We start from the raw sequence: 25,799 nt of genomic DNA, 5'->3' as shown, positions 1-25,799 counted from the left end.
GGACCCGAGAAGAGCCTGGTTTTGCATATCTAAATATGGAAATTTAATAACTGTACTTGATGTGATTCTCTATCTCTGTCTGTGGTGCTGCAGAGAGAAAATTAGTCTTGGTGTTTTTAATTTTACAGATATTAAGAGACTGGTGCAAACAACAAGACTCATGAGGTGGAGGATTTGAAGTGGCAGAGTTCATCTCATGGCCCATTGGGCTGTTGATAGAGTTGTATAGTGTGAGAGTTGGAGGATCTTATTGCTGAAATCAGTCACAGGTTCTGCATGTGTGGATAGAGAAGGCACCTAGGTTGTAGGCAAAACTGTGTGTATGGTTTCTCTAGGCAGAATATGCATTGTTTTTATCAGATTCGTTTAAAAAATATTTATTTATTTATTTAATGAGTGCTCTGCTGCATGTACACCCACATACCAGAAGAGGGCAGCAGGTCTCCTTACAGATGGTTGTAAGCTTCCGTGGGGTTGCTGGTAATTGATCTCGGGACTCCAGGAAGAGCAGTCAGTGCTCTTGCCCCCTGAGCCAGCTCACCAGCCCTCGAGCAGACGGACCCACATCTATGAGGACACTAAGAACCCTGAATGTGGACCATGTCCTTTCGTTGGTGGTGGAAGGACACAGAGTCCTGAGGAGAAGGCATGCCCAAGAGCTCTTCAGATCATAGATTAAACTGGTGTCAATCCGCAGCAGCTCAGATTCTGGATGTGTGTGAGAGAGGTCTTGTTTTAACCTGATGCCCTCAAGTCTAAGCACCAAAGCCCTCAAAAGGGATTAATTAACAATTTTGTACCTTGACCTGGTCCCTGCTTCACTAAAGCCAAGGTGTGGGTGAGTGCTGAGAGCTGGAAGCTGTCCAGGTGGTGCCTTTGGTTGTAACCTGGAACTGGCACTGGGATAAAGCTCTGGGCCGAGTGGATTCTGGAGGGGCTGTTTGATATGGGTGGTGGTGGAAGTGAGTGGGTGTGTTGGTTGTCAAATAGCCTTTCAGATTTGATAATTTACTACACGGACTCACAGGACTCAACAGTCATGGCTGAGATTTATAATAGCAAAAGGATACAAAGAAGAATAGCAAAAGACAAAAGGGTGTGCAGTGAAGTGCAGAGGAAACAAAGTATAAACTTCCCAGAGTCCTCTGCCCATTGTATATTCACACAGGATATGCCAATAATCCTCTAGCAGGCGACCCCGATGGCTGGTGTGGGCTAGTGACATGGGCCAGCATGGAGGCTTGTTTAGGTTTTGTGGAAGAAATGCCTATTCAAGTCCTTTGTTCATTTTGAACCAAGGTTCTGTTGAATTTATGGGTTTCTTGGACAATTTGTATAAAACTCTGATGTCAGATATATGGCTGGCAATTACTTTTTCTCCATTACATATGTTGACTTTTTGCTCTGTTGATAGCATCATTCGATGCACAGACATTGTGTGTGTGTGTGTGTGTGTGTGTGTGTGTGTGTGCGCACGCGCATGAACCCACAGGATGTACCCATGTGGAGGCTAAAGGAGGATATTGGTTATCTTTCTCTCCACTCTTTATATTATTCCCTTGGCCCAGGGCCTTTATTTATTTTCCTTAGTATTGTTTCATAATTCCATGCATGTATGTAATATGTTTGACCTCCTCCTCATTACCTCCCCTCCAGCTCCTCACCTATCCCCCAGACAGGATCTCTTCCTGAACCTGGAGCTTGCTGTCTTTCCAGTCCCTCTGGCCAGCTAGCCCAGCCGACCAGCAAGCCGACCATCCTGCCTGTCTTCACCCACCTTTTGTGCTGGGGTTGCAGGCATGTACAGCCATGACTATCTATTTTACATGAGTGCAGGGGATCTGAACTCGGGTCTTCATGCTTGTGCAGCAAGTGTTTTTACTCACTCAGCTGTTGCATAAGCCCACGCACAGACAGTTTTGATTTTCACAGAAGTCAATTTTCCAGTTCGTTGTTTCATGTACTTTTGTTCCATCCTTGAAATCACTGATAAGACCTTCGTTTTGAGTCTTCTCTCTTGCTTTCTTCTAAGATGACCTTTTCCTCCATTTTTTTGGGCCTGCCTACTTTAAGCTTATCAATTTTATTGATCTTTTCAAAGAATGACCTTTATTTTTATTGATTTTTTTTCCTATTTTTAAAATTTCTGACCTAATTTTTCTCTGCTCTAATCATTATTTTCTTCCTTCTGCTATGTTAGGTTTGCTCTTTTTTTTTTTCTTCTGTTCCTTGAGTTTATGAGGTTAGGTCTTGGTTAGCTCTCTTTCTTTCTCTTTATTTTTTTCTTCATTTTTCTCTAAGTACTTTCTAACTTCCCTTGTGAGTTCTTTGGTCCACTTGTTAAGAGTATGTTGTTTAGGACTGAGATATAGCTTAGTGGAATGAAATTTTTGTCTGGCATTCTTGAGACCTAGGTTTAGCCTCAGGATTAAAAAAAAAGCATGTTGCTTGATTTCTACAGATATGGAGAATTTCTTACTTTAGTTGTATTATTAATTTAAACATCACTGTTTTGTAATAGCTATATATTTATTGAGATTTAATTTGAACCCTAACATAGTCTATCCTGGAAAATACCCCATGCACACCTGAGAAGAATATGAGTGTTCTTGCTGAGTAGAATGTACATCTGTTAGGCCTTGGGGATTAATATTGCAAAGATGCTATACAACCAAAAGCAATCTACATACTTAATGAAACTTCCACTAAAATTACAATGACATTTTTCACACAACTAGAGAAAACAATCATAAAATTTACGTGGAGATAGAAAAGACCGTGCATAGACAAAGCAAGTCTAACAATAACAGCAACAAAACCCACAGTACAGAGGCATCATATTATCCGACTTCAAACTCTACCACAAGGCTACCATGACAAAGATACTACCCTATTGGCACAAAAACAGACACTGTGGAGAGCTCTTGGGGCTGCTTCTAGAAATTTGGCAAAAATTTGACATTGGGTCAGGATGGGGAAGTAGGCTCAAGATGAATACATCTGAGGGATGTGTTCTGTGTGTCTTGATGGGTCTTGTTAAGACCCTGAATACAGCAATCATGGGACCTTTGTTTATGCTTTGTTTGTTCCTTAATGAATCTGTTTATGCCTTAGGACTGACCATATTCTTTGTATGCACCTAGAATGATATAAAAGCAGACAGGAGAAAAATAAACCCACTTCAGCTTCAGAACTGGCTGGGGTCATGTTATAATGTCGTCTAATTATCTTTTTCTTTTTAATTTCTACTTCCTCCCTTGAGACCCTGTTGACTGAGCTGGCTTGATCAAGACATGCAGACCAATGGAGCATTACAGAAGACCCAGAGCCCAGAGATAAACCCACATAGCTATGAATAGTCAAATTTTAACAACTGTAAAAGTTATGCACTGGAAAAAAGGCCATTTTAAGTAAACAATGCTGGGAAAAATGAACATACCTCACAGAAGAATAAAATTAGATCCCCATCTCTCATTCCACATAAAAATCAATTCAAACTGGTGAAATAGCTTAATATAACTCGAAATGAAAAAGCTTCATATCAAATAAAACTATTGAAAGAGTGACCAGTCAGGTTCTAGGAAGAGAGAAAAATCTTTGCCGTGTGTACTTTAGACAAGAAGTTACTATCTAGAATGTGTCAGGAATGGCAAAAATGAAACTGTAAAACAGACAAACAAGCCAAACACCCCAACCAAGAAATGGACCAATGCACAAAACAGACAGTTCTTAAAAGAGATGCCATCAGAGCCATGGGAATTAAAACTACTTTGAGATTCCATCTCATCTCAGAATGACGACATCAGGAAAACAGATGACCATAAATGCTGGTGAGGGTGTGCAGGAAGAGGAACCCTATTCACTATTGGTAGAAATATATGGTAGTTTGGAGGTGTTTCAAAAAACTAAGAATAGGGGTCAGGCAGGTTGGTACAAGCAGAGGCAGTCAGATCTTTGTGAGTCTGAGGCAAACCTGGTCTACATAGAGACTTCTAAGCCAGCCAGTGCAACATAGTGAGGTCCTGTCTCGAACAAACAAACAAACAAAATATCTCCCCCAAACAAACAAACAAACAAAACAAAACAATCAAACAAACAAACCTCAACAAAAGCCCCAGCCAATCAACTAACCAGCCAAAGAGTAGAGCTATCACATGACCCATCCCCAGGCATATACCCGCAGGACAATGCATCCTCCCACAGACACTTACACACCATGTTTATGGCTGCCCCTTTCCCCCAATAAGCAGTGAATGGAATCAGTGTAGATGTCCATCAACAGATTAGTGGATAGTGAAAATATATACACATGGAATTTTATTTAGCAATAAAGAAAAACAAATTCATGAGATATGCAGGCAAATGGCTGGAACTGGGGGAAAAAAGCCTGTATGTTTTCTCTCATATGTGGGATCCTAGTTTCTAGTTGTTAAATATGTCTATCTAGGAAGGAGTAAATGTGGCTAAAGGACAGAAAACCAGGAAGGGGCTCATGAGAGATGGAAAAAAGAGACTTGAAGGGAGGAGAAGAGAAGACAATGAGGGCATGTCTGCTATCAAAGTGGAGAAAGTGAAGGAAAAAGAATGCATTGGAGAAACGTGCGGCAGGGAAATGAGGGGGAAGAAGTGGAGGAAAGAATTAACTGTGGAAAGGATTTTCAAATGTAATAAGGAAACCTATTGCTTCGTAAGCTTGTTTAAAAAAATAAAAATAATTTAAAAAAATGAAGTAGTGTTTTAAAGCCATGGAGGGTGTTGGGGGCTTGAGTCCCAACAAACCACACCAAGCCAACATGGTTCCATGTGGAGAGGTTTAATGAGAGAAGAAGAGTACAAGAGAGGAATAAAGGACCGCCATGAGCACGTGGAGGGAAGTGGGGAGGGGAAGAGTGCAAGAGAGCAGAGGAGAGGGGAGGGGAGGGGAGGGGAGGAGAGGAGAGGAGAGGAGAGGAGAGAGAGAGAGAGAGAGAGAGAGAGAGAGAGAGAGAGAGAGAGAGAGAGGCAAGCAGCCCCTTTTATAGTGTCAGGCAAACTGGCTGTTGCCAGGTAACTGTGGGGGTGGAGCTTAGACAGAATACCAACAGAAGTACTTTTTTTATGTATGTAATTTGCTACTTATTTTCTGTATGCCTCATGGTTGATTGTTTTTGTTGTTGTTGTTTCTGATTTCCTATATTACTGTAATTGTATTTGCTTGACTTTTTTGGTAGTAAAATGTTTGAGTTCCTTTCTCATTTCCTTTGGGTATATTCTAGGACCCTTAACTTGTGATTTCTGTGGGGATTGCATTTAACACCCTAAAGTTATCATATTCTTTCCTAAATTTTTATCAACTTTACTTCAGCCACACAAGAAAGCTCTGCTCCTTTACAGCTCTGTCTTTCCCTTTCATAAAATCGCATCTTGATAAGAGAGGGAGGTAGGGGGGTGAATATAATAAAAATATATTAGAGACACTGCTACATTTCCTGGTCCACACAACTCCCTCGGCAGACAGATCAGAACATCTTTTAACCCTCATCAGAGTAGCTTCTTTCTATAGCAGTAGATGATTAACTCAGAGCACAAGTGGGCAGTATGCAGAGAATGAGGGAATGTGGAGTGCTCAGCTCTCAATAGAACATTTGTATCACTCTCCACCCCAAGGCACAGGAATCATCATGGAGGAAGGGACAGAAAGATTGTAAGAGCCAGAGATGGTGTGTGAACATCTGGAGTGAAACAGAATTTGATGAACAACATCAGGCTCCTGTATGTACAAACGCAAAGCAACTATGATTGCATGTACAAGAACGTCCCAAGAGCAAGTCAGCCAAAAATCTCAGAATGGAGAGGGACCAGACTTATGAAATCCTGTTCCCTTTTTCCATGCTGAGGAGCTCCTGGCAATTCATGGTTGTCAGGGGAAGGAGAGCCAGTTTTCTTCAAGGATACAACCCTTGAGAGGTGATTTACACCCATCATACTTGGGGGATTAAGAAACCAGCACATGAAATTAATAGGGAGGAAGGATAGGAGAGACACTGGAGGGGAGGTAATGGGAGATGAATGCATAATATGTATGTGTGAAATTCTTAAACAATAACAATACATGTATCAACTTACTAGAGAATTACAAATTTTATCTGTATCTATTACATACCCACAAACACTAACTAATAACTATTTTAAGCCTATTATTTTCTTACATTATGTAGAAAATAAAATACAGGTCCCTGACTTTAATGTTTACATCCTAAAAGAGAAAAAGGAAAACTCACTCTGTATCCCAGACTGACCTTGAACTCAACTCGATCCTATTCAAACCAGCCACTGCACCTGGTTGATAACTTCCCCCTTGAAAATTGAACTCTTTAAAAATAATTGTGGGGTTGGGGATTTAGCTCAGTGGTAGAGCGCTTGCCTAGGAAGCACAAGGCCCTGGGTTCGGTCCCCAGCTCCGAAAAATAAAACAAAAAAAAATGTAAAAATTTATTTCTGTATCTAAGTGTTGGTTGCATGCATATCTGTATCTCATATGTGCTGTGTTTATGGATGCCAGAAGATGTCAGATCTTTGGAAATGTAGTTACAGGTGGCCATGAGCAGCCCAGTGGGTGCTGGGAGCTGAATCTAGGACTTCTGCAAGAATTGCAAGTGCTCGTAACTTCCAAGTCACCTTTCTAGTCCCTAAGCTCTTTAATGTAATAATATAATAACTCTGGAAATAAAATTCTCTTCCTCAGGGTTTGCTCTTCACTGTAACTTACATTTTATTTTTTGATTGATGTCTAGGTTCCAAGGATTAGCTTGAGTTAGAAACACAAGGATTTCTAAGAACTTTTCTGTGTTCTACCTTTTCTTGAGGATGTGTGGTTGCTTTCTAAGAATCTTCAGACATTTGCTTTTGAATGTTCTAGTCTCTAGTGTATGGGTACGGAAGGGAAACAGAAAAATGAAGCAAAAATTGTTGTCCATTTAAGTCCCCTGGAATTCACTCTTGTCAGGGGGAGGGGCTTGTATCAGAGGAGAAGATAGTAGATTGTGGCTGTCTGTCCTTCATCTGTATCTCTGTGACCAGAAGAGGCCCCCCACAGCATCAGAGCACAGATCCCTGAAACTTGAAGGATGGCTCATATTTGCTCATCCTGACTCCCAAAATAAGTGAACAGACGCTCGCCATCTTGCTGGGCTCCCCACCAGGTAGACAGCAACTACTGCAATGAGAACCAAGAGTGATTTAAGTCCACTGTAATTTCCCTTAGAAATGACCACAGAGATGCTTAATAATTAGATCAGACAGATTCTGAGTGCAAGATTCTGTTGCTTTCTAATCTGTCATTGTCCCAGAATCCTCTCCAAATTCATTTTATAACTCCAGTTATATTGTATTAGACCTTACCTCAACGACCTTATTAAACTGTAAGCCTTTTAAAAAGGTTCTGTTTCCGAATAAAGTTGCATTTTGGAGAGTTGGAGATCAGGACTTTAACATAAGAACTTTAAAAATAAATTTATTATGTTTATATGAGTATACTGTAGCTATCTTCAGACACACCAGAAGAGGACATAGGATCTCGTAACAGATATTTGTGAGCCACCATGTGGTTGCTGGGAATTGAACTCAGGAGCAGTCAGTGCTCTTAACCACTGAACCATCTCTCCAGCCCTTAAAATAAGAACTTTGGTGGACTATGTTTCTTTCCATAATAGTTCCCAAATAGAGACTTAGAATCGGTGCTTGGAATTGGGCAGCTGTAAACCAAGAATATGAATACAACCATGTTGTTTCCTTTTTGGCTTCTTGAAGAAAGAATTTTAGAGCTGTGACTGAGCTGCCACAGGTCTGTGCTCCCGGCACCTCCAGCACATGACGCTAGAGACAGATTCGAGGGTGGACAGGAGCCTTTCATATAAAACTTTCTACTGTTGAGCAAGAGCCCACTTAATTCTCCCGGAGCTGACAACCTGTCACTTGCAGGGTGATGTCAGCATGGAATAGTGTAGAGCTTTGTCCAGGGCTGCAGGGACTACAGAGTCATGTGGCCTTCCTGGGTCTCAGTATCTGTGTCTGAAAGATGGGATAAGGCCCTCGTTTGTTTCAGGTGGATTTCAGAATCTTTAGGTCAGTTTTCAAGGAGTGAGAAGAAAAGAACTCGAGCTATATTGTTAGGACAGGAGAAGGTGCTGTGAGATATTTGAGAGTCTTGCTAAACTTCCAGGCTCCCTTCCCAGATATGAGACAGCCCATCACCAGGGCTACTGTTAGTTGTCTCTGGCCCTGCCTCCAGCTACCCCAGCCCCTCTTAGCTGTGCCTCGCTTCAGATGGGAGACCTGATTTGCCTTGTGGTGCATATGACTAGGAATTGCCTTGAAGAGATGATCCTCCCTGTACAGAAAGAAGCAAAGGCAACTTTAATTCAAACAGAATTCCTCAAGTCAGTTGTACAAATTTCACTTTTGGCCTAGACTCATTGAAATGAAATGGTTTTCCTGTTAGACTTAGCTCCCTGAGCCTTTCGGGTTTGGTCTTTTTAATGATGTTCCAAGCACATATAGAAAGATGGCTTTAAAACATCGACTCCTTGCTCAGATGCTCTTGGTGTTGGGGTGGAGAAAATCTTAAAGAAATTTTAATTATTTTATGTATGTGAGTACACGATCTCAGACACTCAAGAAGAGGGCATCGGATCCCATTACAGATAGTTGTAAGCCACCATGTGGTTGCTGGAAATTGAACTCAGGACCTCTGGAGAAGCAGCAGTCAGTGCTCTTAACTGCTGAGCCATCTCTCTAGCCCCCAAGATGGAGAAAATCTTGAGGTAACTTGATGTCAAAACAAAAACCACACAACTGATCACAGCAGCTAAGAAGATTGATGGTGTGCCAGAAAGCATGTGCTTTAGCACAAATGTCTTTTAATTCTAAGAATGGTCCCAGGAAATAAAAGCCATTATCATCCCTTTTGGGTCAGTGAGGAAAATGGGGCACAGGAAGGTAGCTGGGTAATAGAGGAGCTCACCCTTAAGCCAGACCGAGCTGAATTATACATGGCGCGGTCTTTTTTAGTCTTTCTTTGGGGCACAGACATGCACCTGAGGAAAAGGGGGTACTCACCCCTTCATCAGGAATCCACTATCTTCATTATTAACTCTCTCCTACCATTAATGGCACTATGATGGCAAAAATCCTGTAAGGGTGGAAATTTTTACCTAGATATTTCTTAAAGGATTCTCAACACCAAACTGGAGACTTGAATTTTAACACATGAACTCTGGGGACAGATTCAAACCACATTAGGGAGTTCAAAGGTGGAGCTTATCTCTGACCAGCTTATCTCTTCACCACCTGTCCTTCTGAATGTGTATAGATGCTTCACTCACCTGCACATTAAGGCGGATATGTCACCTCTCATGTATTGGCCACCTTCATGAAGTTGGTGTCATGGTCCTTACAGAACTCTGGGGTCACTGAGCTGCTTAGTGATAGTGGGGAGGGGTTCTCAGAGTAGTTAAAGAGTAATTGGTCTGGTGTGAGCTAGAGCCAGAGTGTCCAGGAGACCACATCAGAGTATATCCAGGTGTGAAGACAAACGAAATGCACCAAATGGCCCAGGACTGATTCTCAATCAATAACAGCTTTGTCCCTGTGTCCTGGGTGTATTTGGAGATGTAAGGAAACAGTTCGGTTGTCACGGGTTACTACTGGCCTGACAGGAGAGCCCTTATTGACAAAGAATGATCTGGATTCACAAGTCATTATCAATAAGAGTGAGGAACCCTAACTGGGATTAGCACTGATGACTTGAGGGTCTGGGGAGGGAGAGACTTATGTGAGCCATGACCAGGCACATTACGATCTCTCAGAAGATGTCAGCTAAGTCAGCTGGGGCCACAATGTTCCACTCCCTCCCAGGCCAGCACCACGTGGAATTTAGACTATACCTCAGAGGGAGCGTAGGGAATGGCACCTGCCACTTGAGCAAGTTTCTACCACCCAGCGAAAAGACTGCTTGTAGCAGAAATTGGTCTCATTCATTTTCCTCCAAATGTCATGATTTCCTTCTTTGCTGCCAAAACGTACCATGTTTTCATGATCTATTCCTCTGTTGATAGGCATTTGGCTGCTTCCATTTCCTAGTTATTGTGTACAGCATGGCACGTGTCTTTGTGGCTCACACATTCTGAGCAAAAGCTCTGTTATTGCCATAAACCTAGCCCAATTTCTTAGCATTGTCCTCTTCGGCTCATGAATAGTTTGGATTGCTATCCTCTTTATTTTAAGGTAGGGTTTCTCTGTGTAGTCCTGGCTGTCCTGGAACTTCCAGCATAGACCTGGCTGGTCTTGAACTCAGAGATATCTTCCTGCTTCTGCCTCCCAAGTGCTGGAATCGAGGGTGCTGTGTGCAACCTCACCTGGAATGCCATCTTCTTTGAAAACGTTATTTATTTTTATGTGTTTGGCTGTTTTTGCCTGCGTGTGTGCTCATGTACCACATACATGCAGTCCAGGAGAGGGCATCGGATCAGAGTTACAGATGGTTCTTAGACTCCATATTGGTGCTGGGAACTGAGCTTGGGTTCTCTGTGAGAGCAGCAGTAAGTGCTCTTGATTGCCGAACCATCACTCCAGCTCTGCTATTTTTGAAGATTTAATCTTATACTGTGTGTGTGTGTGTGTGTGTGTGTGTGTGTGTGTGTGTGTGTGTGTGTTAGTGGTGTGATGATCAGAGGACATCTTAGGGGATCTTTCAGGATTTGGTTCTCTCTTTCCATTCTGGGTTCCAGGGATCAAGTTCAGATTATCAGGCTTGCACGGCAAGTGCTCTTACTCACTGAGCTGTATCACTATCTCACTGCTCCCTTCTTACCTGGGGCATAGCTGGAGCTCAGAGCGGGGAAATAATGCACCAGGTTTTGGCTGTTTTGTGGCAAGGCTGGCTGGATGCAGGGCTTAGGCCCTTTGCAGATGTTACCAGTCATGGAGTTCACAGCCCAAAGTTCTGTAAGCATATTCTTGGGCTAGGTAGCCAGTCCCATGCCAGCTTATAGTCCTGGCTTAGAAACTCTTTGGGACAGAGACAGCAGAACTGCCATCCTGTTTTTAGCTTGTTCTTTGTCAAGACTTAGAGTCTGAGAAAAGTCCTCATCTCCAGTCAGACATAAGAAGCTGAATCATCTAGATATATCAGTGGGTGAACCCACACTGGGCATCCAGGGGAAAAATAACACCCCTAGATCTACTCTTTGGCTTGCATAAGTCCTGGGGTTTCCTCCTGCCCCTTCCAGAAACCAGAATGTGACCTGCTTTAGTAGGAGCTATGAAGTTTCTGAGGTTCCTAAGAGGGCCACATGCCTTCAAAGTAACATAGAGTAGTAATACCAGCTTCTACACTTGTACATGCTAGGTCAGCTACGGCATCCCGCCCCGGCTGCCACCACATATACACACCATGTTAGCCAGGGTTACACTTGGTAGGCCGTGCTTTGCCACTCCCTGGATGAGAATGCTGCTGTTAACACGTGCCACAGTCTTTGATGCTCCTGTGGCCATCTGAAGCTGAGATAAAAAGAGGCGCTTATCGAAAGGGGCAGTACTGTAGGCTCAAGAACTGGGGCGACATACTGGGAGGCCTCAAGTGAGGTACATTACCTCACTTGGATCATCAGTAGTTAGAGGTGTGGCCTCTCCATGGACAGGTGGAAATGCTAGTGCTAACAAAGACTGGTGAACACCAGGGCAACCAGACAGGCAGTGCAGTGCCTTTGACCTTTGTCCTTGCTGAACTTTCCAGGTATTTGGACCCTGCTGCCAGAAGGGTAGATGGAGCTGCAGGCTAGAGCTAACTGACTGAAGTGTGCCCCCTGGTGTTCATCGCTCAAATCGACAAGGTCAGGGATTCTTTTCTCTGACTTGAGATCCTTTTTTTCCAAATGCTGTTCCAAGCTGAAAGGAAGAAAGCACAAAGTCTCCCTGCTCGTCAGTGTCTCCAACATGAAATCTTTGCTTAACCCAAGGTCAAAAAGATATACTTCCACCTCACTTCATGGAGACATTTGTTTTGCTTCTCAGGTTTTATGTTTAGAAAGAAAAAAAATAATTGTTTAAAGATAGACATTGAGGGTCTGAGGATGTAACTCAGTTGATAAAATGTTTGCATAGAATATCTGAGACCCTGGGTTCCATCCCCAGCATTACATAAAGAGGCCTAGTGGCACATGTCTGTAATCTTAGCACCAAGGAAACATTCAAGGTAAATTTCCACGTCATAATAAGTTTGAGGCCAACCTGGAGGATACGAGACCTTGTCTAAATATACAGTGGAGGCGAGGACAAAGAAGACTTCCAAAACAGATCCGTCTGAGATGGAATTACTGGAGAGGATGAGTACCCAGGAGAGAGCTGACAGCCAAGAAGGCCTGAAGGAGGACAATGAGAAAGGAGATGGATCAGCCAGAGTTACCCTCAGGAGCCAGGGCTGCAGATACAGACTGAGAATATCATTACTGCAGAGGAAAATGAAAGTGGGAGCCTTCGTTAATGGACGTCATTGCATAGTTATTCAAAAGGGGAGGTGTGGACCCAAACCGGATTTGCAAGGTTTAGGGTTCTATCTCTGTAAATGGTATGGGCCCCTTCCCTGGAACCCTAGGAGTTAGAGAGGTTGCCACTTTTGGTCCAGCAGGATAGGTAATGCTTGAGGGGAAAACCAGGGAAAGGTCAGGAAGGGGTAAAGTGGAAGGAGAAATGCAGCAATGTCAAGAAACAGAAGAGGAAGGGAGGAAGGAAATGGCAGTGGCAGGTGGCTTAGTTTTGCAGCTGGGGTTTTGGTTCGATCCATAGCATCAATGAGGATGCTGGTTCTTGGGTCCTCCCTGACCTGCTTCAAGGAGCCACACAGTGATCATTTTGCTGGCACACTGAGAAATTCATAGTGTTTACTTTAACCCAAAGATTTCTCTCCCCCTTCTACTTTTCATTTTTTTTTCTTTTTTTCGGAGCTGGGGACTGAACCCAGGGCCTTGCGGTTGCTAGGCAAGCGCTCTACCACTGAGCCAAATCCCCAACCCCTACTTTTCATTTCTTTATATTGATTGTTTTGGTCTGTCTTTCATGTTCAAAGTGTGTTTTAGGAATCTGGCCCTTTTGTCCTGTTCATTCTTATTTGGCTTCTCTCCTAAAAGCCTGGTTGGGAGACCTGAGCTAAAGTGGGACTGTCAATCGTAGGTTTTACCCAAAAGCAAGGTTTTCTAACTTTTGCTACACATTAGAATGACCTGGAGCAGCAGGGCTGGGGAGGCAGCATTTAGGTCTGGCCAATTCATCACCTAATGAAGTCAGAATCTCAGGGGAGGGGGCTGAGATTAGTGGTTTATAAAGGACTCTAGGTGGTTCTAATTGCAGATTGAACCCAGCTCTAGGGTGACGTAGTTTCTCTAGGTTGAGGAACAGTCATTAGCAGTGAGACAGAAGAAAGTTCTGGAGATTTGTAATCGTATGTAAAGTATGGGAAGCGATGTAGATAAAGTAGGAAGTTGCATTTTCTTTGACAGGTGTTGGTTATAAATGGCTATAAGATGTTTCTGTGTCTAAGATTTCTTGTTAGAAATACATAGCAAATACATTGTCACCCCTAGCTCTGTTCTCTTGAGTTGGTCAGGCTACTCTGTGAAGGATTTTCCCACCCATCTGGTTTTGGGTTTTGCTAGCACATCATGAGAGCCTGATAGGGGTGGGGGTAGGTGGGTAGCTTGTGGTTTCCATATGCAGTATGTAAGCTTTAATTGAATTTCCTGCTTCCCTTTCTACTCATAGGTCATCGGCATGGCCCTTTGCAGAGTTTGGCTGCTTGACTTTCTCTTGAGGAACTGTGCCTGGCTGACTGCAAAGCATACAGGGTAGCTTGGTTCTTCGTGCTTCGTTTGTAGTGGTTCCTCTGGGTTTAGCTCCATTTTCTTTCCACTATCACGAAACCCTGGTGGGATGACCCCCTCCAATCTCCAGGAATTACTCAGTGTGAATACGACTGGGTCTCAGCTTCCTCCCTCAGTCCCCTTGGTTCATTAGTTGCCAGTATCCATGTAAAACCCATAGCTCTCATCTTCAAGAAAGTAAGAGTTTATTCTGGAGCCAGTTTGAGTGACCTTGGCCTGGGACACACAGAATTAGGTTACCCCAAATTCCGTGTTCCAGCATGGAAGCAGATTCATGAAATTTTGTAGTTTTGCAGAACAAAGAAAGTCATGAATCAAGGCGGGTTTAAGAACATTGGTGGGTACATTGAGTGGCAGTTATAGTGAGATGGGCAGACATTTTTATAGGCCCAAGATGCTGTCTTTGGACATTTTTAGCTTATGGTTGGCGCAAGCTACTGGTCTGCTAAGTTAATATATCCTAACAGTTCTTTTTTTTTTTTTTTTTCGGAGCTGGGGACCGAACCCAGGGCCTTGTGCTTGCTAGGCAAGCGCTCTACCACTGAGCTAAATCCCCAGCCCCAGTTCTTTTTTTAAAAATTAGTCACATGATGTTAGTTCTTACACAGAGGCAGACAAGGAATGGCTGTGGTTGTTCTGGAGAACTAGAATTAGCCCAAGCTAAGGTAATTAGATAACGGACCTACAACATTCCAACCTCTCCACAGTTCTGTAGTTCTAACCAGCCAACTAGTCTCTGCAGACACAGCTTCTTTCCAGGAGTTCTCATCACACCAGCCTCCAAAATGTGCCAGCTGTTTCTCATCCTTTTTGTTCTGGTTTGTTTATTCCATTGTGGGCCTGAGGTTATAGCTCAGTGGGAAGAAAACATGCTCAGCATATGTGAAGCCCTTGATTCAGTTAACAGTGTGTGTGTGCACACACACACAATGCCCATGCATTCACCTACATGTGTGCTCACATGTACTTGTCCATGTGTATGCACACAAGCACACACACACACACATACTGCATTAGTTGTTTTTCTTGCAATGGTGACAAAATAATAACAGAAGTAACTTAAAGGAGAAAAGGTTCATCTTGGTTCACATTCAGCCTGAGGTTGAACGATCTGGTGTACTTGGGCAAAATATCTTTGTGGGTAGGGGAGCAAGATGATAGGTGATCAAGAATCAGAGATCCTGAGACACGAGCTAGCCAAGGATAGCCCCAAGGATTTCCCCCCGATGAACCATTTCTTCCCACCAGGCTCTACCTCCTAAACCTTCCATAACTTCCTAAATGTAGTGCCATCTACCCAGACTTCAACAATAACCCCAGTGGGCATTTCAAATACAAATCACATCAGAGCCTTTTATAATGATTTTAGTCAAGAGGATTCTGGGGGCTGGGGGGATGCTTTAGGAAACGCTTATTTTATCATGTTGTGTGGACATGGATGAGTTACAGTAAACTTAGGGACAGGCTCATGAGCAAATTCAAAGTCAAGTTCTCAGGTATAATTTATCTTCAAAGAGGCACAGATTTCTCTATGAACAACGCAGCCTTTTGGAATATCCCACATAAGTAGTCTGGTAAGAGAAGGAGATTCGTTAGAATGCTCATGGGACAAACCGATTTGTTGTAAGGAAGGTAGCCTAGGATTACCTCAGACTTGCTATATAGCTAAGGATACTCGAGCTTCTGATTCTCCTTCATCTTTCACACATCTGCAAGTAACTTTCACTTACATTTTGTAAGCAAACTCAATAAACACATTTGTTCTCTGAGTTGGACTTTGGTGAAATTACTATCATATAAGGAGGGGATAGATGTTTGTATATGTCTCTCCAGGGAGAGTTCTGGAAACAACCATGCATTCTAGGCAAGCACTCTAACAACTGAGCTGCACCCCCAGCCTAGAACAAACTTGTAAAAAAGCTATCTTGATTTCCATTTGGCTTACAAGTGTGACAGATTGTGTCATAGATGCTGCTGAGTGGGAATACGATACACACTTGTTGCTGTGTGAGTGTCTAGTCACAACTGCTGTTGGAACGTATTTTATAGACTGCCTTTCTGGAATACCTAGACTGAGGCATTTGATTTCGATTGGACATAAACATTACATTTCTTGCTGCACAATGTTGGGGCCTTTAAGGTGAGGAAAACATCCTTGGTGTTTGGAAGGAAGGAAGCAGAAGCCTTCTTAAGTGATGCTTTGTGTGCTCCAGGGTCTTTGCTTTAAAAAGTGACTGGACTAATTCTCCTGGATTTATTCCTTTTACACTCTGGTCTCCCTGGTGCTAGAAATGAGGCTTCATTTAAAAGCCCTTTAACATTTTGGTAAACTCACATTGAATAATGTGGTGTCCAACAGCCGATTCATCGTGTGATTGCCTCTTGTTTTTTCTGAATACAGGACATGTGGTCATCAATCTACTAAAGAGGAAGAATCCTACTGATGGATGCATTTGGAAAGGTGAGCTTTCTGAGACCTGAAAGAGCTTCTAAGCAGGAATCTGGGTCTTAGGCTGTGTGTGAGACTGCCCTTTTTCCTTTACCTGTAGCACAGAGCCCTTGTCCTGGGGTCTTCTCTGTCTATGCAGAAAAGAAAGAAGAATTAGCTGGGCAGCCAGGTGCCCATTTGGGCCTGGTATTCCCGCCTGGCTGGAGGGTGAAAAGAAATCCTTGTGTAGGATGAGCTTCTGGAGTCTACCCTGGGAACAAGGGTGAACTGTCTAGTAGTGTGTTGCCAGTAGGATTGAGTGCACAATGGTTCTTGTATGGTCTGAGAGCTGTGCTTATGTGAGGTCACGGGCTAAATGAAAAATATTTCTGAGAGGTTCATGTGTTTGATCACTCGGCCCCCATTTGGAAGCACTGTTCTGAGAAATAGTAGAACATTTGGGATAAGGGGCCTAGGTGGTAGACTTTCTCCTCTTGGGGCAAGCCTTGAGTATTCTAGTTCCGTTCTGTTTCTAGTCCCTCCCTCTGACTCACTGTGATGCAAGAAACTGTCCCATACCCATAGGCTCCTGCGACCATGGATGGAACCACTCCAGTTACTCTGCTTTCTCTGCCATAATGGGCCTTCAATAGGAGTCAAGATACACATCTCTTCCCTTCAGTCACTTCTCTCTGGTATTTTGTCAGTGATAGGGAAGCTTGAAACTGCAAAGCCAAGACACTCTTTAATGTCTATAGTGTTTGCCAGCCTGGCCCCTGGCTTCTGATCTGGGTACCTGAACACTTGGCTCCCATTCTGGCTCCAGCCTCTGGCTTCCTGGAACCCTAGAAAAGTCTTTTATCTTTGGGTCTTTCATTAGCACTACCAGGAGTCAGCCATGAAGTGAGGAGCCTGCTGGCTCTATAGCACAGCATCATAGCCAATCTGGAATCCCTGAGCCTGTGTTCCAAGGCCAGACCTACAGCAATAGCTCTGGACCCAAAGGCTTTCATGTTCTCCCTCTTCCTGCTCCCTCCTCCTCTTCCTCCTCCTCCATCTCCTCCTCCTCTTCCTCTTCCTCCTCTTCTTCCACTTCCTCTTCTCCCTGCTCTAGTTCTTTCTTGTTTTGAGTCAGTGTTTCTCTGACTCAACCAAGGCTATCCTGGAACTTGCTCTGTAGACCAAGCTGGCCTTGAGCTCAGAGATCCATTGGCTCTGCCTCCTGAGTTCTGGGATTAAAGGCATGCACCATCATATCTAGTATCCAGGTTCTTCTTGAAGAACACTGTGTTCTATGAATCATGGCCCCTGGAGGAAGGTAGGATGTTGGAGGAACCTGGAGTTGCTGTTGAATGAGTCTGAGATAGTTCTTCCTGGACTAAGGCCAAAGTCTGAGCAGGGTGGGTTCCTACTGGAAGTTCCAGGACAGAATCTGTTCTGTAATCTTTTCTGTGGCCACTTCCAAAAGGTTCCATTGCCACCCAGCAGTGCTATAAGCTTGAGACCAAGCCTTCAACACGTGAACTTTGGAGGAATATTCAAGATCCAAACTATAAAGGTTGAATTGTGCTGCTTACCCTGAGGAACATCACATTCTGAGGTTCAGACCTAAGTGCTAGCACCTCAATGTAACTTTACCTGGAGATTGGGTTGTTGTAGAAGTAGTTGAGATGAGGCCATCTTGGATTGAGAAGAGACAGTGTCGCCTCTCAACACCACAGGACAAAAGCCACACAGATTGCCTGCACTCACCAGCATCCAGGAATGAGGTCTACAATGGGTTCTCACAGTCTCAGAGGGAGCCTAGTTCACTGACACCTTGGCTTGGGGTTTCTGCCTGATGAAGGGAGAGGACATATTTCTATTGCTGAAGTCATCTAGCTTGTAGTACTTCAGTATCCCTAGGAACAGAGGCTGGCCATAAGGCAGAGGGCAGGTGCCGGATCTGTAGTGCCGGCCTTGGCTTCCTGTACCTCCAATTTTCTCACCCCTCCCCTCTGTGGATTCAACTGCATCAGACTTTGCCACACTCGGTTTTAAAAGCTTTCTGGAGTATAAAAGCTTTATTGGTTACTTTTCTTGTGCTGTAACAAAATACTCAACAAAGGCAGCTTAAGAGAGTTTAGTGTTGCATACAGTTTGAGGGCACCACCCATCATGTGGTAAAGGCATGGTAACAGGAGTGGGAGGTAGCTGGTCACTTGTATCCATACTAGGAAGCAGAGGGAGATGGATGCTGGTGGCTAGCCTGCTTTCTTTTTATCATTTCAGGACTCCAGTCCATGGAACACTGCCCATATTAATGATGATGGGTCTTTCCATCTCAATGAACCTACTCTAAAAAGTCCTTCACAGACATGGCTAGAGGTTCGTTTCCATGGTGATTCTAGATCCTGTCAGGTTGACAAGATTACTCTTCACAAGAGCTTCATAGGAAAGTTGCATGTGAAGTATGCTGTTTGATGGTTTGGTTTTTTTTTTTTTTTGACATATGCTGGTGCCTATGCCATCATCCCCTCACCAAGATAATAAGCTGACTACCCTAAGGCCCTAAAATTTCCTGTGTTCCCATTGTTCTCTCATCCTAGGCAATTATGGACACACAATAATTAGCTTGTATTTTCTAGAATTTGATGTGGATGGAGTTTTCCAGTCAGTACTCCATTTTGAACATGGATTGGGTTCTTTTTCAATGTCTTAGAGCCACTCCTCCCATTCTTCCCCAGAACAGCTGGCCTTCCTTTATCCTAGCAGTTCCTAGGAGAACCTTACCCAAAGCCAGGATGGAAGAACTTTCCACCACACACTTTGCTGCATCCTTCCTCTGAACCCTGAGTCCTGTGCAAGTCTAATGTCTGCGACTAGCCCCAACTCTTAACTTAGGGAACAGACTGTGATAGGCTGTCAGTATTGTTCCTGGCTCCTGGAAAATGCTCATATCATGGAGAACCTCTGAGGAACAAAGAAACACTTGTGTTGGGAGCACAAAAGGTTTCAGAACAAACATGGCTTCCTAGCCCTGTGATCTCAGCTATTGTGATGAACACTTTTGTTCTTTCTGCCCTCCCTCACTCCTCTTTTTCTCCTCCCTTCTTTCCTTTCTCCCTTCCTCCTCCATCCATTCCCTCTTCTCTGCCTTCTTTCCCTTCTCTCTCTAGTTTATTCCTCTTTTTTCCTTCCTCCCTTTCCCCTTCTATTTCCTCCCTTTGACCTTATTTTCTTATCCTTGAATTGGGTTCAGTAACAATGCCAACCTCCAGAAAGTTGTAAGGTTTAAGAGAAGCCATGCATGCCAAGAATTTCCAAAGGTTCCCAACACATATACTTCATTAACGATGATCAGATATTCTTGATCTATCAACTATCAGGAGGTTTTGTTACCGAAAGCTGGCTTGCCTTTTCAATCTCCTGTGTGAGAAGATTCTCTCCTTCATCTTGTTAACAAACCAAATGGCTAAAAATTTCTTGATGGCTTAGGAATTCTGAATAATTAATGGTTGGGAGATCCAACAATAGAAGATGGAGACATCAATCCACCCACAAAACACACCTTCGACCCAAAGTCTGTCCTGCCTACAAGATGTGTAAGGATAAAGATGGGGCAGAGATGAGGGAAAGGCCAACCAATGAATGGCCCAACTTGATACCTATCTTATGTGAGAGAGCTAACCCCTGACACTATTAATGATACTCTGTTATGCTTGCAGACAGGAGCCTACCATAACTGTCTTCTGAGAGTCTTCATCCAGCAGCAGATGGAAACAGATGCAGAGACCCACAGCTAAACCTCCAGAGGAGCTTGGGAAGTCTTGTGGAAGAGAGGAGACAGGATTGAGTGAGCCGGACGGCTCAAGGACAGGACAAGAAAACCTACAGAGTGAACTAATCTCTGCCCATGGGAGCTCATAGAGCCTGAACCACCAACCAAAGAATATGCAGGGGCTGGACCTAGGCTCCCTACACATTTGTGGCAGATGTTCAGCTTGGTCTTCATGTAGATCCCCTAAGAATTGGAGCAGGGGCTGTCCCTGACTCTGTTGACTGCCATTGGATCGCCTTCCTGTAGCTGGGCTGCTTGATTGGGCCTCAGTGGGAGAGGATGCACTTAGTCATGCTTTGACTTGATGTCCCAGGACAGGGTGTTACCCAAGAGGGGCTTCTTCTTTTCTGAAGAGAAGGGGAGGAGGTAATGGGGGAGAGATTTGTAAGGGTAGGACTGGGAAGGGGCCTATGATCAAGATATAAAGTAAATAAATTAATGAGAGAAAAAAAGATGGTTTTTGTACAGTGTTAGGGTTTCGTTATCTGCCAGTAGTGCCAAGCTCTAAAAAAGTTCCTCTTGGGAATGGGGCTGGGTTTACTCAGTGCAAAAGTTCCAATATCAAGTTCGATGTGAATAATGGCCCTGCAGAGGGAAGGTGGAACTCATTGATGGGCAACTTCAAGCATAGTGGTGTGTTTCCTACCAACCTGACATCAAGAGTAAGTTCCCAGGCTCTGGGGTAGAGTCTGCCCAAGCTGGTCATGGCCATCTGAAGAAACTCTAAGGGCAAGGTCAGGAGATATTGACTTCCAAGGAACCTGAACCAGGCCTCAGTTCAGCTTGAACAGAGTATGCAACTTATGTGTGATGTCCCCTCTTCATCAAAGTTGTACAGTATACAACATGTATGATTGTACATGACATTTGTCTGAGATGTTGGGTTATGGGTTAGTTTTTAGAAACATGGTCAATATCCCTTAGGGACATTGAGGAAAGCAATAAAAATGGAAGCTGATCTGTGGGCAGAGGAGAGGGCATAGAGCTCATTCCTCTCACTCAAGCTTGGGCCCATTCAGAAATATTTAATGTATATGAGTACTTTGTAGCTGTTCTCAGACACACCAGAAGAGGGCATCAGATCCCATTACAGCAGATGGTTGTGAGCCACCATGTGGTTGTCTGGGAATTGAACTCAGGACCTCTGGAAGAGCGACCAGTGCTCTTAACCTCTGAGTCATCTCTCCAGCCCCCAAACTATATTCAATAGGAACGAGTTCCACCAGAAGCACTGAGAAGAGAGTTCTCTGGTAATGTTGATGTGGGACAACTGCTTCTGTGTCCTCTCTAGGGAATATCAAGGTCCTGACTAGTCTTTCAAAATAGAAGCCCATGTAGCCATTTATCCCAGTGTTTCCCTGACTACTTGACCATGACAACCATTTTCTACATAGTGTTTATTATTATTATTATTATTATTATTATTATTATTATTATTATTACCCTCATCCACATTTCCGTAGCTGACCACACTTTGGGACATTCCTTCAAGTGACTGGCATATAGTTCAAAAATAATTGTGGTTTTCTACATAAGCCCTGGCTGTCCTAGAACTCACTATGTAGACCAGGCTGGCCTTCATGCTGGCCAAATGCTGGAATTAAAGGCATGCACCAACCTCACCTGTCCTTGTGAGACAGGATTTCATTGATTCTGGTCAGCTAGTAAGGCTAAGGGAATTACCTGTTTCTGAATCACCAGACAATCACCAGGATTGTCTCACATTTTCTTTGAGTTACTCCAGTTGAGTTGATCCATTTAAGTACAAATGCTAACGTAGCAGGATGAGGCATCTTAGTTATGTCAATCCACAGCCACCCTTTACTCTAGATACCCACAAGCACAGACTGACAGATGACTTCTTTGCACTAATAAAAACAGTCACCATCTGTGAACCTACCAATTTAAATCAGGAGTTCAGAAGCACACATACTTACCAGACGGTGCCAGAGACCCCAGGCACATGAGCTTAACAAACTAGACTAACAGATGATTGAACCCCTGGCCTAAAATGCCCAAAATGGAGACACACCATAGCTTACATCATCACATATCAGCCTGTCACTTTGCTCTGAACCTCCTCTGGTTTATTTGTTGTAGTCTCTGTCTAGGAGATCACCAAGTGACAAATTTCAGATTACCCCCTCAGTTCAATTTTGGTTGCAGCCAATCTGGGCTCAGGCTGTGCACATCTGGTATGTACTTGAAGAAACTGGGTCAAAGACAAATAGCTGTGTTTCACACCTTCCTAGAGATGTGCATGTTCATTTGTTCAAGGGATCTAGGGGAAGGCTGTAGCTAGTAGCCTCTGATGTGCTGGGAAGACACAGACATCTCTAATGAGAGAAGTTGGTGGCACTGTGATCTGAAATGGAAAGTTTACTGTTTGGGGGAGAAGGCAGGGTCCCAGATCCCAGCACTGTCATGGCTTGGCATTTGAAAAAAATCTGTTAAGCTCTCTTTGTCCTGTGGGTGCCTTGGAAGTGACACTGTTTGCAGATTTACTCATTTGGGTTCTTTTGGAAGTTGTGTTCTGAAGGATAATCAATTGTCACAGCTAGTAAGACCCCAGGCTTTTATAGGAAACCAACCCGTAAAGAAGTAACTGTGCTTGGCAGCCTGATAAATTGGGAGTTTGTACATGTCTCAAACTCATTGACTTCAAGCACACCAGCTCACATGGTGCTTCAACTGACATGGTGGAAAGAGAAAATTAGAGTTAAGTTGGGGTGAATCCAGGTAGGTTCAGATCTTAGATGAATGCTTTATTAATTTGGTGGGACCTGGGATCAGTCAGGTAACTTCTTTTTTTTCCTTTTTTTCTTTATTAACTTGAGTATTTCTTATTTACATTTCGAATGTTATTCCCTTTCCCGGTTTCTGGGCCAACATTCCCCTAACCCCTCCCCTCCTATATGGGTGTTCCCCTCCCCATCCTCCCCCCATACCGCCCTCTCCCCACCAATCACGTTCACTGGGAGTTCAGTCTTAGCAGGACCAAGGGCTTCCCCTTCCACTGTTGTTCTTACTAGGATATTCATTGCTACCTATGAGGATGGAGCCCAGGGTCAATCCATGTATAGTCTTTGGGTAGTGGCTTAGTCGTCAGGTGACTTCTTGAGTCTGGTGTCTCCTCAGAGAAATGGGGACAATAATATCATGTACCCTGGTGGCCTGGAGGTTGTCTGGCTTTCAAGTCATTAGGAAGGAGAATTTTAAAATGCATGCATGGAGGATATTTTCTTTCTTAAAATATTTATTTATTATATATAGGTACACCGTCACTGTCTTCAGACACCAGAACAGGCATCGGATCTCATTACAGATGGTTGTGAGCCACCATATTGTTGTTGAGATTTGAACTCGGGACCTCTGGAAGTGGTCAGTGGTCTTAACCACTGAGCCATCTCTCCAGCCTTGAAGGATATTTTCTATTGGATGGGAGGGGGAAGAACAAGATTTGTGGGAAGTGTGCCTGCTGAGGCAGAGAAAGGATCATCAGGATGGACTGTGTTGTCTGCCTTCCTTTTCTCAGTTCCAGGGCAGGTTTGAGCCCTTTACAAGCAGACTACAAATAATATAAAACTTGGGGCTCAGGCAGTTGCCTGGGAGATTATGTAGAACCCTGACTGAGATAGTCTTCATATTCCCACAGGATAGAATGTGGCCAGGGCCAAGGAAGCCAGGCTATTTGAAACCTGCTAGGTCTTGTGGTCCAGGTACTTCTGTGCCAAGTGAAGATTGTGGGTAGCAGTGGGAAGGTCAGAGTGGAGGAGCTGACCTTTTGTGCCTAAGATACCCAGGAATATCCAGGCTGTGGTGTACAGTGAGATATGAGCTCACTGGTCCTGTGCACCAGTAAGTTGGCAGAGAATCCTGGGGTCAGGTGAAGAACCCGAGAAGGCATTGTGACATCATGAGTTCTTTGATAAACTATGGTGCATCCCACTATCCACCTCCTAGTGGCCTTGAGCCTCAGTTTCTCCATTTGTGAAGTGGGGTAATGAACATAATTGCTTTGACGTTGGTTATTCTAAGGATCAATTGACATGTATTTTATGTTCAGAGATGGATGGCATGCCCAAAGTCACAGAGCCAAGAGCACTGTTGCCCTATCCAGCTGCTTGACCTTGCATTCAATGTGTTGTATTCCTACAAGGTTGACACTCAGTATCTGTGGTCAAGGTAATAGGCAGATTCTATTCTGTGTTCCACATAGCACTCTAAAGTCCTATTTGTCTAAGTCTCATTCAGAGGACCTCATGGGACTCCAACAGAGCCTAATATGTGAGCAATGAAGGCAGGTCACTGTGGGCTGGTCTCCTAGCTCTTGGGAACACTTCCTTTTGCCCTGGCAATGATCATATGAAATATATGTTCTTATTTTAATTCCATAACATGAATAAGGAAACCAGGTCTGGGAGAGGCTGAGTGATTTCTCCAAGGTCTTAAGGAGGTTAGAGATAAAGCTATGTTGGCTTACTCTGCAGCCCAGAGTTCCTATTTCCTCATGTGGTAGTTGACAAGATCCTAAAACTTGGCTCTAGAATCTTGTGGGTGGACCCTGCCTAGACCCCACCTCTGGTTAATTATCCAGGACTACACTATACTGCACCACTAAAGATTGGGTTGCAGGTGGTTGTTGCTGCACAGAACATAAGACCCCAGGCTTCTACTAGGAATTATTTCTGAGGGGGTGAAGAGACAGATATCGTTTCAGAAAAGCTGTTGGATCCAACAATTATTACTTTTGTGTGCACAACGGGCAAAATTTGCCTCTCCTTCCTTGCTCTCCTGTTAGAAGAATTGACTGCATAAGTAAGAGAGACAGCCGTGCATTGTATTTGCAAAATGTTCAGTGCAATTATTGCTGCAGATTTTGCTGAATTTGAAAATGATAGATGGCAAATTTTAATTTCCCGAGCTCTCCATTCTGGCAAGCAGTTTGTTAAAGACTAGCAGTGCAGCTAATTGTCAGTACACAGTGCCCACCAATACAGTTTTCCTTTTTATATAATGCATTATGCTAATCACCTGGTATTCCATTTTTCAATAAAAGGTCAACAGAGCACTGTTTGTTCAGAATGTGCAATTTAAACTTCATGTCTGTGATTAGAGATAATCTAGCTTTTGCTGCATCAAGTGGGGTTGCCATAGAAACCAGACCTGCAAGCTCTGTTTACAGCCTTTGGAGAATAAACACTTTGCATTCATATCTTTGGGAAGAAATAATAATAATGATGATAATAATAATACATAATGACTAAAATATAAAAGATCATCAAACAAATAAACTGAAAACAAAGAAGTAATCACGAAGGGGAGGGAGGGAGAGAGAGAGAGAGAGAGAGAGAGAGAGAGAGAGAAAATGAGAGAGAAAGAGAACATTGTTGTTCATCAAAAATCAGTAAATGCCACATGGTTTGTCTCTGGAGCATTCAAGCAGGAGATTGATGTAAGTGGTCAAATATTTCCCCTAGGAAGAGCAATGTGTTATTATACCAAATACAAAATTAATTTAAGTGTGCTAATGGGCTTTATTCAATCAATTATATCCTTGAAAAATTTTTTTGTGACTAGCATTGAAGTGATACATAGAATTTTTATGCCATGAGTTTGGACATTCAGCTGTGAACCT

General features: G+C 43.5%; 1 long non-coding RNA gene across 1 annotated transcript; it reads left to right on the top strand.

The window, feature by feature from the left end:
* Positions 1-13,543: 13,543 nt before the first annotated feature.
* LOC134485267 (uncharacterized) lies at positions 13,544-20,613 on the top strand. The gene is made up of 3 exons (XR_010063331.1): positions 13,544-13,877; positions 16,315-16,374; positions 20,049-20,613. It is a non-coding gene; the product is annotated as an uncharacterized LOC134485267 (long non-coding RNA).
* The last annotated feature ends 5,186 nt before the right edge of the window (positions 20,614-25,799 follow it).

Source organism: Rattus norvegicus, chromosome 1, assembly GCF_036323735.1.
Source record: "Rattus norvegicus strain BN/NHsdMcwi chromosome 1, GRCr8, whole genome shotgun sequence".
Taxonomy (NCBI): domain Eukaryota; kingdom Metazoa; phylum Chordata; class Mammalia; order Rodentia; family Muridae; genus Rattus; species Rattus norvegicus.
This window is presented reverse-complemented; position numbering and strand designations above follow the sequence as displayed.